Source organism: Oncorhynchus gorbuscha, unplaced genomic scaffold (assembly GCF_021184085.1).
Source record: "Oncorhynchus gorbuscha isolate QuinsamMale2020 ecotype Even-year unplaced genomic scaffold, OgorEven_v1.0 Un_scaffold_554, whole genome shotgun sequence".
NCBI lineage: Eukaryota > Metazoa > Chordata > Actinopteri > Salmoniformes > Salmonidae > Oncorhynchus > Oncorhynchus gorbuscha.
In genome coordinates this window covers 117,501-138,450 of record NW_025745385.1, presented here as the reverse complement: position 1 = coordinate 138,450, position 20,950 = coordinate 117,501, and the positions used below count along the sequence as shown (strand labels likewise).

The following is a 20,950-nucleotide window of genomic DNA, read 5'->3' as shown; positions in this document are numbered from 1 at the left end:
TACTTAATTACCCCCTTTCTCTTTAACATATACTTAATTACCCCTTTCCCTTTAACATATACTTAATTACCCCTTTCTCTTTAACACATACTTAATTACCCCTTTCCCTTTAACATATACTTAATTACCCCTTTCCCTTTAACATATTCTTAATTACCCCCTTTCTCTTTAACATATACTTAATTACCCTCTTTCCCTTTAACATATACTTAATTACCCCCTTTCCCTTTCTCTTTAACATATACTTAATTACCCCCTTTCTCTTTAACATATACTTAATTACCCCTTTTCTCTTTAACATATACTTAATTACCCCCTTTCCCTTTAACATATACTTAATTACCCCCTTTCCCTTTAACATATACTTAATTACCCCCTTTCTCTTTAACATATACTTAATTACCCCCTTTCATTTAACATATACTTAATTACCCTCTTTCCCTTTCTCTTTAACATATACTTAATTACCCCCTTTCCCTTTAACATATACTTAATTACCCCCTTTCCCTTTCTCTTTAACATATACTTAATTACCCCTTTCCCTTTAACATATACTTAATTACCCCCTTTCTCTTTCTCTTTAACATATACTTAATTACCCCCTTCCCTGTAACATATACTTAATTACCCCCTTTCTCTTTCTCTTTAACATATACTTAATTACCCCCTTTCCTGTAACATATACTTAATTACCCCTTTCTCTTTAACATATACTTAATTACCCCTTTTCTCTTTAACATATACTTAATTACCCCTTTCCCTTTAACATATACTTAATTACCCCTTTCTCTTTCCCTTTAACATATACTTAATTACCCCCTTTCCTTTAACATATACTTAATTACCCCTTTCTCTTTAACATATACTTAATTACCCCTTTCTCTTTAACATATACTTAATTACCCCTTTCCTTTAACATATACTTAATTACCCCCTTTCTCTTTAACATATACTTAATTACCCCCTTTCCCTTTAACATATACTTAATTACCCCCTTTCCTTTAACATATACTTAATTACCCCTTTCCCTTTCTCTTTAACATATACTTAATTACCCCTTTCCCTTTAACATATACTTAATTACCCCTTTCCCTTTAACATATACTTAATTACCCCTTTCCCTTTAACATATACTTAATTACCCCCTTTCTCTTTAACATATACTTAATTACCCCTTGCCCTTTAACATATACTTAATTACCCCTTTCTCTTTAACATATACTTAATTACCCCCTTTCCCTTTCTCTTTAACATATACTTAATTACCCCCTTTCCCTTTAACATATACTTAATTACCCCCTTTCCTTTAACATATACTTAATTACCCCCTTTCCCTTTAACATATACTTAATTACCCCCTTTCCTTTAACATATACTTAATTACCCCTTTCTCTTTAACATATACTTAATTACCCCCTTTCCTTTCTCTTTAACATATACTTAATTACCCCTTTCCCTTTAACATATACTTAATTACCCCCTTTCCTTTCTCTTTAACATATACTTAATTACCCCTTTCCCTTTAACATATACTTAATTACCCCCTTTCCCTTTAACATATACTTAATTACCCCTTTCCCTTTAACATATACTTAATTACCCCCTTTCCCTTTAACATATACTTAATTACCCCTTTCCTTTAACATATACTTAATTACCCCCTTTCTCTTTAACATATACTTAATTACCCCCTTTCCTTTAACATATACTTAATTACCCCCTTTCTCTTTAACATATACTTAATTACCCCCTTTCATTTAACATATACTTAATTACCCCCTTTCCTTTAACATATACTTAATTACCCCCTTTCCCTTTCTCTTTAACATATACTTAATTACCCCTTTCCCTTTAACATATACTTAATTACCCCCTTCCCTTTCTCTTTAACATATACTTAATTACCCCTTTCCCTTTAACATATACTTAATTACCCCCTTTCTCTTTCTCTTTAACATATACTTAATTACCCCTTTCCCTGTAACATATACTTAATTACCCCCTTTCTCTTTCTCTTTAACATATACTTAATTACCCCCTTTCCCTGTAACATATACTTAATTACCCCTTTCTCTTTAACATATACTTAATTACCCCTTTTCTCTTTAACATATACTTAATTACCCCTTTTCCCTTTAACATATACTTAATTACCCCCTTTCCCTTTAACATATACTTAATTACCCCCTTTCTCTTTCTCTTTAACATATACTTAATTACCCCTTTCCCTGTAACATATACTTAATTACCCCCTTTCCCTTTAACATATACTTAATTACCCCTTTCCCTTTAACATATACTTAATTACCCCCTTTCCTTTAACATATACTTAATTACCCCTTTCTCTTTAACATATACTTAATTACCCCCTTTCTCTTTCTCTTTAACATATACTTAATTACCCCCTTTCCCTGTAACATATACTTAATTACCCCCTTTCCTTTAACATATACTTAATTACCCCTTTCCCTGTAACATATACTTAATTACCCCCTTTCTCTTTAACATATACTTAATTACCCCCTTTCCCTGTAACATATACTTAATTACCCCCTTTCCCTGTAACATATACTTAATTACCCCCTTTCCCTTTAACATATACTTAATGACCCCTTTCTCTTTAACATATACTTAATTACCCCTTTCCCTTTAACATATACTTAATTACCCCTTTCCCTTTAACATATAATTAATTACCCCTTTCTCTTTAACATATACTTAATTACCCCTTTCCCTTTAACATATACTTAATTACCCCTTTCCCTTTAACATATACTTAATTACCCCTTTCCCTTTAACATATATTTAATTACCCCCTTTCCTTTAACATATACTTAATTACCCCCTTTCCCTGTAACATATACTTAATTACCCCCTTTCCTTTCTCTTTAACATATACTTAATTACCCCTTTCCTTTAACATATACTTAATTACCCCTTTCTCTTTAACATATACTTAATTACCCCCTTTCCCTTTAACATATACTTAATTACCCCCTTTCTCTTTAACATATACTTAATTACCCCCTTTCCCTTTAACATATACTTAATTACCCCCTTTCTCTTTAACACATACTTAATTACCCCCTTTCCTTTAACATATACTTAATTACCCCCTTTCCTTTAACATATTCTTAATTACCCCTTTCTCTTTAACATATACTTAATTACCCTCTTTCCTTTAACATATACTTAATTACCCCCTTTCCTTTCTCTTTAACATATACTTAATTACCCCTTTCTCTTTAACATATACTTAATTACCCCTTTTCTCTTTAACATATACTTAATTACCCCCTTTCCCTTTAACATATACTTAATTACCCCTTTCCTTTAACATATACTTAATTACCCCCTTTCTCTTTAACATATACTTAATTACCCCTTTTCATTTAACATATACTTAATTACCCTCTTTCCTTTCTCTTTAACATATACTTAATTACCCCTTTCCCTTTAACATATACTTAATTACCCCCTTTCTCTTTCTCTTTAACATATACTTAATTACCCCTTTCCCTTTAACATATACTTAATTACCCCCTTTCTCTTTCTCTTTAACATATACTTAATTACCCCCTTTCCCTGTAACATATACTTAATTACCCCTTTCTCTTTAACATATACTTAATTACCCCTTTCCTCTTTAACATATACTTAATTACCCCCTTTCCCTTTAACATATACTTAATTACCCCTTTCTCTTTCCCTTTAACATATACTTAATTACCCCCTTTCCCTTTAACATATACTTAATTACCCCCTTTCTCTTTAACATATACTTAATTACCCCCTTTCTCTTTAACATATACTTAATTACCCCTTTCCCTTTAACATATACTTAATTACCCCCTTTCTCTTTAACATATACTTAATTACCCCCTTTCCCTTTAACATATACTTAATTACCCCCTTTCCCTTTAACATATACTTAATTACCCCTTTCCTTTCTCTTTAACATATACTTAATTACCCCCTTTCCCTTTAACATATACTTAATTACCCCTTTCCTTTAACATATACTTAATTACCCCCTTTCCTTTAACATATACTTAATTACCCCTTTCTCTTTAACATATACTTAATTACCCCTTTCCCTTTAACATATACTTAATTACCCCCTTTCTCTTTAACATATACTTAATTACCCCCTTTCCTTTCTCTTTAACATATACTTAATTACCCCCTTTCCTTTAACATATACTTAATTACCCCCTTCCCTTTAACATATACTTAATTACCCCTTTCCCTTTAACATATACTTAATTACCCCTTTCCCTTTAACATATACTTAATTACCCCCTTTCTCTTTAACATATACTTAATTACCCCCTTTCCTTTCTCTTTAACATATACTTAATTACCCCTTTCCCTTTAACATATACTTAATTACCCCTTTCCCTTTCTCTTTAACATATACTTAATTACCCCCTTTCCCTTTAACATATACTTAATTACCCCTTTCCTTTAACATATACTTAATTACCCCCTTTCCCTTTAACATATACTTAATTACCCCTTTCCTTTAACATATACTTAATTACCCCTTTCCCTTTAACATATACTTAATTACCCCTTTCTCTTTAACATATACTTAATTACCCCTTTCCCTTTAACATATACTTAATTACCCCTTTCTCTTTAACATATACTTAATTACCCCCTTTTCATTTAACATATACTTAATTACCCTCTTTCCTTTCTCTTTAACATATACTTAATTACCCCCTTTCCTTTAACATATACTTAATTACCCCTTTCCCTTTCTCTTTAACATATACTTAATTACCCCTTTCCCTTTAACATATACTTAATTACCCCCTTTCTCTTTCTCTTTAACATATACTTAATTACCCCTTTCCTGTAACATATACTTAATTACCCCCTTTCTCTTTCTCTTTAACATATACTTAATTACCCCCTTTCCCTGTAACATATACTTAATTACCCCCTTTCTCTTTAACATATACTTAATTACCCCTTTTCTCTTTAACATATACTTAATTACCCCCTTTCCCTTTAACATATACTTAATTACCCCCTTTCTCTTTCCCTTTAACATATACTTAATTACCCCCTTTCCCTTTAACATATACTTAATTACCCCCTTTCTCTTTAACATATACTTAATTACCCCCTTTCTCTTTAACATATACTTAATTACCCCTTTCCCTTTAACATATACTTAATTACCCCCTTTCTCTTTAACATATACTTAATTACCCCTTTCCTTTAACATATACTTAATTACCCCCTTTCCTTTAACATATACTTAATTACCCCCTTTCCTTTCTCTTTAACATATACTTAATTACCCCCTTTCCCTTTAACATATACTTAATTACCCCCTTTCCCTTTAACATATACTTAATTACCCCCTTTCCCTTTAACATATACTTAATTACCCCCTTTCTCTTTAACATATACTTAATTACCCCCTTTCCCTTTAACATATACTTAATTACCCCTTTCTCTTTAACATATACTTAATTACCCCCTTTCCCTTTCTCTTTAACATATACTTAATTACCCCTTTCCCTTTAACATATACTTAATTACCCCCTTTCCTTTAACATATACTTAATTACCCCCTTTCCCTTTAACATATACTTAATTACCCCTTTCCCTTTAACATATACTTAATTACCCCCTTTCTCTTTAACATATACTTAATTACCCCTTTCCTTTCTCTTTAACATATACTTAATTACCCCCTTTCCCTTTAACATATACTTAATTACCCCTTTCCTTTCTCTTTAACATATACTTAATTACCCCCTTTCCCTGTAACATATACTTAATTACCCCTTTCTCTTTAACATATACTTAATTACCCCCTTTCCCTTTAACATATACTTAATTACCCCCTTTCCCTTTCTCTTTAACATATACTTAATTACCCCATTGCCCTTTAACATATACTTAATTACCCCTTTCTCTTTAACATATACTTAATTACCCCCTTTCCCTTTAACATATACTTAATTACCCCTTTCTCTTTAACATATACTTAATTACCCCTTTCCCTTTAACATATACTTAATTACCCCCTTTCTCTTTAACATATACTTAATTACCCCCTTTCTCTTTAACATATACTTAATTACCCCCTTTCTCTTTAACATATACTTAATTACCCCTTTCCCTGTAACATATACTTAATTACCCCCTTTCTCTTTAACATATACTTAATTACCCCTTTCCCTGTAACATATACTTAATTACCCCTTTCTCTTTAACATATACTTAATTACCCCTTTTCTTTAACATATACTTAATTACCCCCTTTCCTTTAACATATACTTAATTACTTTAACATGTACTTTATTACTCTTTGGATATGAACTACACACAACATAGAAGATATACTATATTACTTTAATATTTAAAGTGTATAGAGAATAGAGTGCCATCTGGTCAAAAGTAGTGCACTATCTAGGGAATAGGGTGCCATCTGGTCAAAAGTAGTGCACTATCTAGGGAATAGGGTGCCATTCTAGTCAAAAGTAGTGCACTATCTAGGGAATAGGGTGCCATTCTAGTCAAAAGTAGTGTACTATCTAAGGAATAGGATGCCATTTTGGGAATAGGGTGCCATTTGGGACCGTAACCACAGTCTCTGACCTGCATCAGCATGTCTCTGATCTGGTGCTCGATGTCGACTGGCTGGTCTCCCACCGCTACCTTAGTCATCCCTGGTAGATCTATAAGAGTCAGGTTTAACACTGAGGAGGGAGGGAGGGATGGGAGTAGGGAGAGAGGGATGGGAGTAGGGAGAGAGGGATGGGAGTAGGGAGAGGGAGAGAGGAAGGGAGGATGTGTGGGAAAGGGGGGAGGATAGAGGGAGGGAGAGAGAGAAGGGGGAGGGAGAGAGAGAGGGAGAGAGAGAGAGAGAGAGAGAGAGAGAGAGAGAGAGAGAGACAGGGAGAGAGAGAGAAACAGAGAGAGAGACAGAGAGAGACAGACAGAGAGACAGACAGACAGACAGAGAGAAAGAGAACGAGGGAGAGAGATTAAATTATTAAATTAAAATGGAAAATGTATTTGCTCATTGTACATCAATCTACAGAGAGGGAGGTTTACACTGTAACAGGGGTGTTCACAAAGAGCTGAAGATGGGCCTTGGGATGAGAGATGTGTACCTAACCTGACCTGAGAGATGTGTACCTGAGAGATGTGTACCTAACCTGAATCTGTGTACCTAACCTAACTTGAGAGATGTGTACATAACCTGACCTGAGAGATGTGTACATAACCTGACATGAGAGCTGTGTACCTAACCTAACTCGAGAGATGTGTACATAACCTGACCTGAGAGATGTGTACATAACCTGACCTGAGAGATGTGTACATAACCTGACCTGAGAGATGTGTACATAACTGAACTTGAGAGATGTGTACCTAAACTAACCAGGGAGATGTGTACCCAACCTAACCTGAGAGCTGTGTAACTAACCCGAGAGATGTGTACCTAGCCTAACCTGAGAGATGTGTACATAACCTGAGAGCTGTGTAACTAACCCGAGAGATGTGTACCTAACCTAACCTGAGAGATGTGTACCTAACCTAACCTGAGACATGTGTACCCAACCCGAGAGATGTGTACCTAACCTAACCTGAGAGATGTGTACATAACCTAACATGAGAGATGTGTACCTAACCTGGCCTGAGAGATGTGTACCTAACCTAACCTGAGAGATGTGTACCCAATCTAACCTGAGAGATGTGTACCTAACCTGGTCTGAGATATGTGTACCTAACCTAACTTGAGAGAAGTGTACCTAACCTGACATGAGAGCTGTGTACCTAACCTAACCTGAGAGATGTGTAAGTAACCTGAGAGATGTGTACCTAGCCTGGCCCGAGAGATGTGTACCTAACCTAGCCCGGGAGATGTGTACATAACCTGAACTGAGAGATGTGTACCTAACCTGAACTGAGAGATGTATACCCAACCTAACCTGGGAGATGTGTACCTAACCTAACCTGAGAGATGTGTACCTAACCTAACCTGAGAGATGTGTACCTAACCTGAGAGATGTGTACCTAACCTAACCCAAGAGAGGTGTAACTAACCCGGGAGATGTGTACCTAACCTAACCTGAGAGATGTGTACCTAACCTAACCTGAGAGATGTGTACCCGGTCTAACCTGAGAGATGTGTACCTGACCTAACCTGAGAGATGTGTACCCGATCTAACCTGAGAGATGTGTACCTAACCTGATCTGAGAGGTGTATATCTAACCTAACCTGAGAGATGTGTACCTAACCTAACCTGAGACATGTGTACCCAACCCGAGAGATGTGTACCTAACCTAACCTGAGAGATGTGTACCTAACCTAACTTGAGAGACGTGTACCTAACCTGACATGAGAGCTGTGTACCTAACCTAACCTGAGACATGTGTACCCAACCCGAGAGATGTGTACCTAACCTAACCTGAGAGATGTGTACCTAACCTAACTTGAGAGACGTGTACCTAACCTGACATGAGAGCTGTGTACCTAACCTGACATGAGAGATGTGTAACTAACCTGAACTGAGAGATGAGTACCTAGTCTGACCTGAGAGATGTGTACCTAACCTAACATGAGAGATGTGTACATAACTTGACCTGAGAGATGTGTACCTAGTCTGACCTGAGAGATGTGTACCTAACCCAAGAGGTATGTACCTAACCTGACCTGAGAGATGTGTACCTAACATGAGAGATGTGTACCTAACCTGAGAGATGTGTACCTAACCTAACCTGAGAGGTGTGTACCTAACATGAGAGATGTGCACCTAGCCTGAGAGATGTGTACCTAGCCTGAGAGATGTGTACCTAACCTAACTTGAGAGATGTGTACCTATCCTAACCTGAGAGATGTGTACCTAACCTAACTTGAGAGATGTGTACCTAACCTAACCGGATAGATGTGTACCTAGCCTAACCCAATAGATGTGTACCTAACCTAACCTGAGAGATGTGTACCTAGCCTAACCTGAGAGATGTGTACCTAACCTAACCTGAGAGATGTGTACCTAGCCTAACCCGAGAGATGTGTACCTAACCTGGCCTGAGACATGTGTACCTAGCCTAACCTGAGAGATGTGTACCTAGCCTAACCTGAGACATGTGTACCTAACCTAACCTGAGACATGTGTACCTAACCTAACTTGGGAGATGTGTACCTATCCTAACCTGAGAGATGTGTACCTAACCTAACCTGAGAGATGTGTACCTAGCCTAACCTGAGAGATGTGTACCTAGCCTAACCTGAGACATGTGTACCTAACCTAACCTGAGAGATGTGTACCTATCCTAACCTGAGACATGTGTACCTAACCTAACCCGAGAGATGTGTACCTAACCTGGCCTGAGAGTTGTGTACCTAACCTAACCTGAGAGATGTGTACCTAACCTAACCTGAGACATGTGTACCCAACCCGAGAGTTGTGTACCTAACCTAACCTGAGAGATGTGTACCCAATCTAACCTGAGAGATGTGTACCTAACCTGGCCTGAGAGATGTGTACCTAATCTAACTTGAGAGACGTGTACCTAACCTGACATGAGAGCTGTGTACCTAACCTGACATGAGAGCTGTGTACCTAACCTAAATTGAGAGCTGTGTACCTAACCTAACTTGGGAGATGTGTACCTATCCTAACCTGAGACATGTGTACCTAACCTAACCTGAGACATGTGTACCTAACCTAACCTGAGAGATATGGACCAAACCCGACCACTGACTGTCGCAGAACATACGATCTCATTGTAGATTTTGGTTACAAGAAAATCATAGGAGACTGGTAGGGAGTATCTGATAGACTCAGTCCTAGATATATCAGTGAACCTTGGGAGACTGGTAGGGAGTATCTGATAGACTCAGTCCTAGATATATCAGTGAACCTTGGGAGACTGGTAGGGAGTATCTGATAGACTCAGTCCTAGATATATCAGTGAACCTTGGGAGACTGGTAGGGAGTATCTGATAGACTCAGTCCTAGATATATCAGTGAACCTTGGGAGACTGGTAGGGAGTATCTGATAGACTCAGTCCTAGATATATCAGTGAACCTTGGGAGACTGATAGGGAGTATCTGATAGTCCTAGATATATCAGTGAACCTTGGAAGCAATAGGAGATCAGGAACAGGAGACAGAGTCAATGCAACAGCTGTTCTCACGCCATTCGCTACAGTAACAACATGGAACTAGACTATAGTAACAACATGGAACTAGACTATAGTAACATGGAACTAGACTATAGTAACAGTATGGAACTAGACTATAGTAACATGGAACTAGACTACAGTAACAACATGGAACTAGACTATAGTAACAACATGGAACTAGACTATAGTAACAACATGGAACTAGACTATAGTAACAACATGGAACTAGACTATAGTAACAACATGGAACTAGACTATAGTAACATGGAACTAGACTATAGTAACAACATGGAACTAGACTATAGTAACAACATGGAACTAGACTATAGTAACATGGAACTAGACTACAGTAACAACATGGAACTAGACTATAGTAACAACATGGAACTAGCCTATAGTAACAATATGGAACTAGACTATAGTAACAGCATGGAACTAGACTATAGTAACATGGAACTAGACTATAGTAACATGGAACTAGACTATAGTAACATGGAACTAGACTATAGTAACAGTATGGAACTAGACTATAGTAACATGGAACTAGACTATAGTAACAACATGGAACTAGACTATAGTAACATGGAACTAGACTACAGTAACAAAATGGAACTAGACTATAGTAACATGGAACTAGACTATAGTAACATGGAACTAGAATATAGTAACAACATGGAACTAGACTATAGTAACAACATGGAACTAGACTATAGTAACAATATGGAACTAGACTATAGTAACAGCATGGAACTAGACTATAGTAACATGGAACTAGAATATAGTAACAGCATGGAACTAGACTATAGTAACATGGAACTAGACTATAGTAACAGCATGGAACTAGACTATAGTAACATGGAACTAGACTATAGTAACATGGAACTAGACTATAGTAACATGGAACTAGACTATAGTAACATGGAACTAGACTATAGTAACAACATGGAACTAGACTATAGTAACATGGAACTAGACTATAGTAACATGGAACTAGACTATAGTAACATGGAACTAGACTATAGTAACAGCATGGAACTAGACTATAGTAACATGGAACTAGACTATAGTAACATGGAACTAGACTATAGTAACATGGAACTAGACTATAGTAACATGGAACTAGACTATAGTAACATGGAACTAGACTATAGTAACATGGAACTAGACTATAGTAACATGGAACTAGACTATAGTAACAACATGGAACTAGACTATAGTAACAACATGGAACTAGACTATAGTAACATGGAACTAGACTATAGTAACATGGAACTAGACTATAGTAACAACATGGAACTAGACTATAGTAACAACATGGAACTAGACTATAGTAACATGGAACTAGACTATAGTAACAACATGGAACTAGACTATAGTAACATGGAACTAGACTATAGTAACAACATGGAACTAGACTATAGTAACAACATGGAACTAGACTATAGTAACATGGAACTAGACTATAGTAACAGCATGGAACTAGACTATAGTAACAACATGGAACTAGACTATAGTAACATGGAACTAGACTATAGTAACAGCATGGAACTAGACTATAGTAACATGGAACTAGACTATAGTAACATGGAACTAGACTATAGTAACATGGAACTAGACTATAGTAAGAGCATGGAACTAGACTATAGTAACATGGAACTAGACTATAGTAACAGCATGGAACTAGACTATAGTAACAACATGGAACTAGACTATAGTAACAACATGGAACTAGACTATAGTAACATGGAACTAGACTATAGTAACAGCATGGAACTAGACTATAGTAACAACATGGAACTAGACTATAGTAACAACATGGAACTAGACTATAGTAACATGGAACTAGACTATAGTAACATGGAACTAGACTATAGTAACAACATGGAACTAGACTATAGTAACAGCATGGAACTAGACTATAGTAACAACATGGAACTAGACTATAGTAACATGGAACTAGACTATAGTAACAGCATGGAACTAGACTATAGTGACATGGAACTAGACTACAGTAACAACATGGAACTAGACTATAGTAACATGGAACTAGACTATAGTAACAACATGGAACTAGACTATAGTAACATGGAACTAGACTACAGTAACATGGAACTAGACTATAGTAACAACATGGAACTAGACTATAGTAAGAGCATGGAACTAGACTATAGTAACAACATGTAACTAGACTATAGTAACAACATGGAACTAGACTATAGTAACATGGAACTAGACTATAGTAACATGGAACTAGACTATAGTAACATGGAACAAGACTATAGTAACATGGAACTAGACTATAGTAAGAGCATGGAACTAGACTATAGTAACATGGAACTAGACTATAGTAACATGGAACTAGACTATAGTAACAACATGGAACTAGACTATAGTAACATGGAACTAGACTATAGTAACATGGAACTAGACTATAGTAACATGGAACTAGACTATAGTAAGAGCATGGAACTAGACTATAGTAACAACATGGAACTAGACTATAGTAACATGGAACTAGACTATAGTAACTAACATGGAACTAGCCTATAGTAAGAGCATGGAACTAGACTATAGTAACATGGAACTAGACTATAGTAACAACATGGAACTAGCCTATAGTAAGAGCATGGAACTAGACTATAGTAACATGGAACTAGACTATAGTAACAACATGGAACTAGCCTATAGTAAGAGCATGGAACTAGACTATAGTAACAACATGGAACTAGACTATAGTAACAACATGGAACTAGCCTATAGTAAGAGCATGGAACTAGACTATAGTAACATGGAACTAGACTATAGTAACAACATGGAACTAGCCTATAGTAAGAGCATGGAACTAGACTATAGTAACAACATGGAACTAGACTATAGTAAGAGCATGGAACTAGACTATAGTAACAACATGGAACTAGACTATAGTAACATGGAACTAGACTATAGTAACATGGAACTAGACTATAGTAACAACATGGAACTAGACTATAGTAACATGGAACTAGACTATAGTAACATGGAACTAGACTATAGTAAGAGCATGGAACTAGACTCCGGCGCAAATGAGGGGTATTTTGAAGTATGCATCATGTGTAGTGTTAATGGTAGCAGGGGTTACCTGGGTAGTATTGCTGGGATATCACCTTGAAACGTATTTACAGTGCTGATTTACCTCAGGATGAAGTACAGTTGATTAACCTCTTCAACCTATGGGGCGCTAAACGTGCCCGTTTTAAGCGCAATATTTTGTCACGAAAAGATGCTCGAATATGCATATAATTGGCAGCTTTGGAAAGAAAACACTCTGACGTTTTCAAAACTGCAAAGATATTATCTGTGAGTGCCACAGAACTCATGCTACAGGCGAAACCAAGATGTAACCTCATCTCCAGCTGAAACGGATGCAGTCAACATCTCCAGCTGAAACGGATGAAGTCAACATCTCCAGCTGAAACGGATGAAGTCAAAAGCTCCAGCTGAAACGGATGAAGTCAAAAGCTCCAGCTGAAAAGTCATTATCAGTTGTCCGACGAGAGATGGAAATGAGAGTCCATAGTGTAATTACAGATCAGAGGACATTAGTCTCGGAGGTGTCAACAAAATAATCAACCGTGAAAGTGAATCATGTTTTATTTTCTGCTCATTTAGAAGTCATTTTCAAAGTTTATGTGATGTTGAACAGTATGGAAATACTATTGAGGGTTTTAAATACTGGCTATACTGGTTAATGGTTACGGTCACTGATAAGATTGGATCGCTGTAGATTAGTGAGGAATGTGGGTCGAGGTCAGGTCAGATGTGGATTAGGGAGGAATGTGGGTCGAGGTCAGGTCAGATGTGGACTAGGGAGGAATGTGGGCCGAGGTCAGGTCAGATGTGGATTAGGGAGGAATGTGGGTCGAGGTCAGATGTGGACTAGGGAGGAATGTGGGCCGAGGTCAGGTCAGATGTGGATTAGGGAGGAATGTGGGCCGAGGTCAGGTCAGATGTGGATTAGGGAGGAATGTGGGCCGAGGTCAGGTCAGATGTGGATTAGGGAGGAATGTGGGTCGAGGTCAGGTCAGATGTGGACTAGGGAGGAATGTGGGCCGAGGTCAGATGTGGACTAGGGAGGAATGTGGGCCGAGGTCAGGTCAGATGTGGACTAGGGAGGAATGTGGGCCGAGGTCAGGTCAGATGTGGACTAGGGAGGAATGTGGGCCGAGGTCAGATGTGGATTAGGGAGGAATGTGGGCCGAGGTCAGATGTGGACTAGGGAGGAATGTGGGCCGAGGTCAGGTCAGATGTGGACTAGGGAGGAATGTGGGCCGAGGTCAGATGTGGACTAGGGAGGAATGTGGGCCGAGGTCAGGTCAGATGTGGACTAGGGAGGAATGTGGGTCGAGGTCAGATGTGGATTAGGGAGGAATGTGGGCCGAGGTCAGATGTGGACTAGGGAGGAATGTGGGCCGAGGTCAGATGTGGACTAGGGAGGAATGTGGGCCGAGGTCAGGTCAGATGTGGACTAGGGAGGAATGTGGGCCGAGGTCAGATGTGGACTAGGGAGGAATGTGGGCCGAGGTCAGATGAAGGGAGAAGGAACAGTCTTATTAAACACATCTCTTGACTTCCTGCCTAGCAACATAGACGTGGTGTTTGGACGAGCAGGAGACTCGGTCTAAAGGAGGGTATAAATACTGGTGCTGCTGGAAACTTTGTCTTGTGCAGCTGTTTGACCCAGTGGGGGAAAACATTTGGTTTGTGCTTTGACTAGTTGTCCATCAGTTGTTCACTCTGTTTACCAGAACCTAACAAAGCAGAACTGCTTTCAGGACTGTGTGTTTTGCATGTTTGTGTGTGCTTGAACATATGTCCGTGAGTCTCTCGCTCTGTGTGTGTGTGTGTGTGTGTGTGTGTGTGTGTGTGTGTGTGTGTGTGTGTGTGTGTGTGTGTGTGTGTGTGTGTGTGTGTGTGTGTGTGTGTGTGTGTGTGTGTGTGTGTGTGTGTGTGTGTGTGTGTGTGTGTGTGTGTGTGTGTGTGTGTGTGTGTGTGTACCATTAGGGGAATAGACTCGGAGGTTGATGGGAACAGCAGAGATTCCCTTATTGGACCCAGTGATGCGATCAGTCTCGGCCTCAATCTCCAAACGCACCTCATCAAAGTCCACAAACTTACGACCTTTACAATGAAGGAACTCAGCATACTCTGTTATTAAGGAGGGAGGGAGGGAGGGACATAGAGAAGAGGTTCAAGGGAGAGAGAGAGGAATAGAGAGAGGGCGAGAGAGAGGGTGAGAGAGAGAGAGGGAAGAGGTTAGAGGGAGAGAGAAAACATCTGTAAGTCACCACAAAAACGAAGCATGTCATGACATGTCATGATTGATTAAATTCAGATTGTGTTACTGGCCTACACACCATACCCCATAATGTCAAATTTGAGTTATGTTTTTACATTTTTTGGCTAATTCATTAAAAATGAAAAGCTGAAATGTCATGAGTCAATAAGTAATCCAGTCCTGTGTTATGGCTTGAGTCAATAAGTAATCCAGCCCTGTGTTATGGCATGAGTCAATAAGTAATCCAGCCCTGTGTTATGGCTTGAGTCAATAAGTAATCCAGTCCTGTGTTATGGTTTGAGTCAATAAGTAATCCAGCCCTGTGTTATGGCATGAGTCAATAAGTAATCCAGTCCTGTGTTATGGCTTGAGTCAATAAGTAATCCAGTCCTGTGTTATGGCTTGAGTCAATAAGTAATCCAGTCCTGTGTTATGGCTTGAGTCAATAAGTAATCCAGTCCTGTGTTATGGCTTGAGTCAATAAGTAATCCAGTCCTGTGTTATGGTTTGAGTCAATAAGTAATCCAGTCCTGTGTTATGGCTTGAGTCAATAAGTAATCCAGTCCTGTGTTATGGCTTGAGTCAATAAGTAATCCAGTCCTGTGTTATGGCTTGAGTCAATAAGTAATCCAGTCCTGTGTTATGGCTTGAGTCAATAAGTAATCCAGTCCTGTGTTATGGCTTGAGTCAATAAGTAATCCAGTCCTGTGTTATGGCTTGAGTCAATAAGTAATCCAGTCCTGTGTTATGGCTTGAGTCAATAAGTAATCCAGTCCTGTGTTATGGTTTGAGTCAATAAGTAATCCAGTCCTGTGTTATGGCTTGAGTCAATAAGTAATCCAGTCCTGTGTTATGGCTTGAGTCAATAAGTAATCCAGTCCTGTGTTATGGCTTGAGTCAATAAGTAATCCAGTCCTGTGTTATGGTTTGAGTCAATAAGTAATCCAGTCCTGTGTTATGTCATGAGTCAATAAGTAATCCAGCCCTGTGTTATGGCTTGAGTCAATAAGTAATCCAGCCCTGTGTTATGGTTTGAGTCAATAAGTAATCCAGTCCTGTGTTATGGCTTGAGTCAATAAGTAATCCAGTCCTGTGTTATGGCTTGAGTCAATAAGTAATCCAGTCCTGTGTTATGGCTTGAGTCAATAAGTAATCCAGTCCTGTGTTATGGCTTGAGTCAATAAGTAATCCAGCCCTGTGTTATGGCTTGAGTCAATAAGTAATCCAGCCCTGTGTTATGGTTTGAGTCAATAAGTAATCCAGTCCTGTGTTATGGCTTGAGTCAATAAGTAATCCAGTCCTGTGTTATGGTTTGAGTCAATAAGTAATCCAGCCCTGTGTTATGGCTTGAGTCAATAAGTAATCCAGTCCTGTGTTATGGCTTGAGTCAATAAGTAATCCAGTCCTGTGTTATGGCTTGAGTCAATAAGTAATCCAGCCCTGTGTTATGGCTTGAGTCAATAAGTAATCCAGTCCTGTGTTATGGCTTGAGTCAATAAGTAATCCAGCCCTGTGTTATGGCTTGAGTCAATAAGTAATCCAGCCCTGTGTTATGGCTTGAGTCAATAAGTAATCCAGCCCTGTGTTATGGCTTGAGTCAATAAGTAATCCAGCCCTGTGTTATGGCTTGAGTCAATAAGTAATCCAGACCTGTGTTATGGCTTGAGTCAATAAGTAATCCAGTCCTGTGTTATGGCTTGAGTCAATAAGTAATCCAGCCCTGTGTTATGGCTTGAGTCAATAAGTAATCCAGTCCTGTGTTATGGCTTGAGTCAATAAGTAATCCAGCCCTGTGTTATGGCTTGAGTCAATAAGAATTCCAGCCCTGTGTTATGGCTTGAGTCAATAAGTAATCCAGCCCTGTGTTATGGCTTGAGTCAATAAGTAATCCAGCCCTGTGTTATGGCTTGAGTCAATAAATAATCCAGCCCTGTGTTATGGCTTGAGTCAATAAGTAATCCAGCCCTGTGTTATGGCTTGAGTCAATAAGTAATCCAGTCCTGTGTTATGGCTTGAGTCAATAAGTAATCCAGCCCTGTGTTATGGCTTGAGTCAATAAGTAATCCAGCCCTGTGTTATGGCTTGAGTCAATAAGTAATCCAGCCCTGTGTTATGGCTTGAGTCAATAAGTAATCCAGCCCTGTGTTATGGTGAATCTAAATGAGTTCAGGAGTAAACATATGCTTAACATTTCACATAATAAGATGTATGGACTCACTCTGTGTGCAATAATGGTGTTTAACATACTTTTTGAATGACTACCTCATCTCTGTACCCCACACATATAATTATCTGTAAGGTCCCTCAGTCGAGCAGTGAATTTCAAACACAGATTCAACCACAAATACCAGGGAGGTTTGCAAATGCCTCGCAAAGAAGGGCACCGATTGGTAGATGGGTAAAAAAAGCAAACATTGAATATCCCTTTGAGAATGTTATTGTGAAGTTATTAATTACACTTTAGATGGTGTATCAATACAGCCAGTCACTACTAAGATACAGGCGTCCTTCCCAACTCAGTTGCCAGAGAGGAAGGAAACTGCTCAGGGTTTTCACCATGAGGCCAATGGTGACTTTAAAACAGTTACAGAGTTTAGTGGCTGTGATAAGAGAAAACTGAGGATGGATAGACAACATTGTAGTTACTCCACAATACTAACCTAAATGACAGTGTACAAAATACAAATATTCAAAATGCATCCTGTTTGCAATAATTTTTTTTAGGATAAAAATAAACGGAATAGAGCTAAGCACAGAACCTGGTTCAAACTGCTTTCCAACAGACACTGGGAGACAAATTCACCTTTCAGCAGGACAATAACCCAAATCACAAGGCCAAATATACACTGGAGTTGCTTACCAAGACAACATTAAATGTTCCTGTCTGGCCTATTTACAGTTTTGACTTAAATCAACTTGAAAATCTATGGCAAGACTTGAAAATGGTTGTCTAGCGATGATCAACAACCAACTTGACAGACCTTGTGATTTTTAGACAGTGTCCATTCTAGAGTTCTAAGGTGATTTTTAGACAGTGTCCATTCTAGAGTTCTAAGGTGATTTTTAGACAGTGTCCATTCTAGAGTTCTAAGGTGATTTTTAGACAGTGTCCATTCTAGAGTTCTAAGGTGATTTTTAGACAGTGTCCATTCTAGAGTTCTAAGGTGATTTTTAGACAGTGTCCATTCTAGAGTTCTAAGGTGATTTTTAGACAGTGTCCATTCTAGAGTTCTAAGGTGATTTTTAGACAGTGTCCATTCTAGAGTTCTAAGGTGATTTTTAGACAGTGTCCATTCTAGAGTTCTAAGGTGATTTTTAGACCGTGTCCATTCTAGAGTTCTAAGGTGATTTTTAGACAGTGTCCATTCTAGAGTTCTAAGGTGATTTTTAGACAGTGTCCATTCTAGAGTTCTAAGGTGATTTTTAGACAGTGTCCATTCTAGAGTTCTAAGGTGATTTTTAGACAGTGTCCATTCTAGAGTTCTAAGGTGATTTTTAGACAGTGTCCATTCTAGAGTTCTAAGGTGATTTTTAGACAGTGTCCATTCTAGAGTTCTAAGGTGATTTTTAGACCGTGTCCATTCTAGAGTTCTAAGGTGATTTTTAGACAGTGTCCATTCTAGAGTTCTAAGGTGATTTTTAGACAGTGTCCATTCTAGAGTTCTAAGGTGATTTTTAGACAGTGTCCATTCTAGAGTTCTAAGGTGATTTTTAGACAGTGTCCATTCTAGAGTTCTAAGGTGATTTTTAGACAGTGTCCATTCTAGAGTTCTAAGGTGATTTTTAGACAGTGTCCATTCTAGAGTTCTAAGGTGATTTTTAGACCGTGTCCATTCTAGAGTTCTAAGGTGATTTTTAGACCGTGTCCATTCTAGAGTTCTAAGGTGATTTTTAGACAGTGTCCATTCTAGAGTTCTAAGGTGATTTTTAGACAGTGTCCATTCTAGAGTTCTAAGGTGATTTTTAGACAGTGTCCATTCTAGAGTTCTAAGGTGATTTTTAGACCGTGTCCATTCTAGAGTTCTAAGGTGATTTTTAGACAGTGTCCATTCTAGAGTTCTAAGGTGATTTTTAGACAGTGTCCATTCTAGAGTTCTAAGGTGATTTTTAGACAGTGTCCATTCTAGAGTTCTAAGGTGATTTTTAGACAGTGTCCATTCTAGAGTTCTAAGGTGATTTTTAGACAGTGTCCATTCTAGAGTTCTAAGGTGATTTTTAGACAGTGTCCATTCTAGAGTTCTAAGGTGATTTTTAGACAGTGTCCATTCTAGAGTTCTAAGGTGATTTTTAGACCGTGTCCATTCTAGAGTTCTAAGGTGATTTTTAGACCGTGTCCATTCTAGAGTTCTAAGGTGATTTTTAGACAGTGTCCATTCTAGAGTTCTAAGGTGATTTTTAGACAGTGTCCATTCTAGAGTTCTAAGGTGATTTTTAGACAGTGTCCATTCTAGAGTTCTAAGGTGATTTTTAGACCGTGTCCATTCTAGAGTTCTAAGGTGATTTTTAGACAGTGTCCATTCTAGAGTTCTAAGGTGATTTTTAGACAGTGTCCATTCTAGAGTTCTAAGGTGATTTTTAGACAGTGTCCATTCTAGAGTTCTAAGGTGATTTTTAGACAGTGTCCATTCTAGAGTTCTAAGGTGATTTTTAGACAGTGTCCATTCTAGAGTTCTAAGGTGATTTTTAGACAGTGTCCATTCTAGAGTTCTAAGGTGATTTTTAGACAGTGTCCATTCTAGAGTTCTAAGGTGATTTTTAGACAGTGTCCATTCTAGAGTTCTAAGGTGATTTTTAGACAGTGTCCATTCTAGAGTTCTAAGGTGATTTATAGACCGTGTCCATTCTAGAGTTCTAAGGTGATTTTTAGACAGTGTCCATTCTAGAGTTCTAAGGTGATTTTTAGACAGTGTCCATTCTAGAGTTCTAAGGTGATTTTTAGACAGTGTCCATTCTAGAGTTCTAAGGTGATTTTTAGACAGTGTCCATTCTAGAGTTCTAAGGTGATTTTTAGACAGTGTCCATTCTAGAGTTCTAAGGTGATTTTTAGACAGTGTCCATTCTAGAGTTCTAAGGTGATTTTTAGACAGTGTCCATTCTAGAGTTCTAAGGTGATTTTTAGACAGTGTCCATTCTAGAGTTCTAAGGTGATTTTTAGACAGTGTCCATTCTAGAGTTCTACGGTGACTTTTAGACAGTGTCCATTCTAGAGTTCTAAGGTGATTTTTAGACCGTGTCCATTCTAGAGTTCTAAGGTGATTTTTTTAGACCGTGTCCATTCTAATTCTAGAGTTCTAAGGTGATTTATAGACCGTGTCCATTCTAGAGTTCTAAGGTGATTTTTAGACAGTGTCCATTCTAGAGTTCTAAGGTGATTTTTAGACAGTGTCCATTCTAGAGTTCTAAGGTGATTTTTAGACAGTGTCCATTCTAGAGTTCTAAGGTGATTTTTAGACAGTGTCCATTCTAGAGTTCTA

The 20,950-nt window shown here is 38.0% G+C and overlaps 1 pseudogene; it reads right to left on the bottom strand.

Moving 5' to 3' along the window:
- LOC124018648 overlaps positions 1–20,950 on the bottom strand; it is a 78,425-nt pseudogene that overhangs the window by 39,846 nt on the left and 17,629 nt on the right.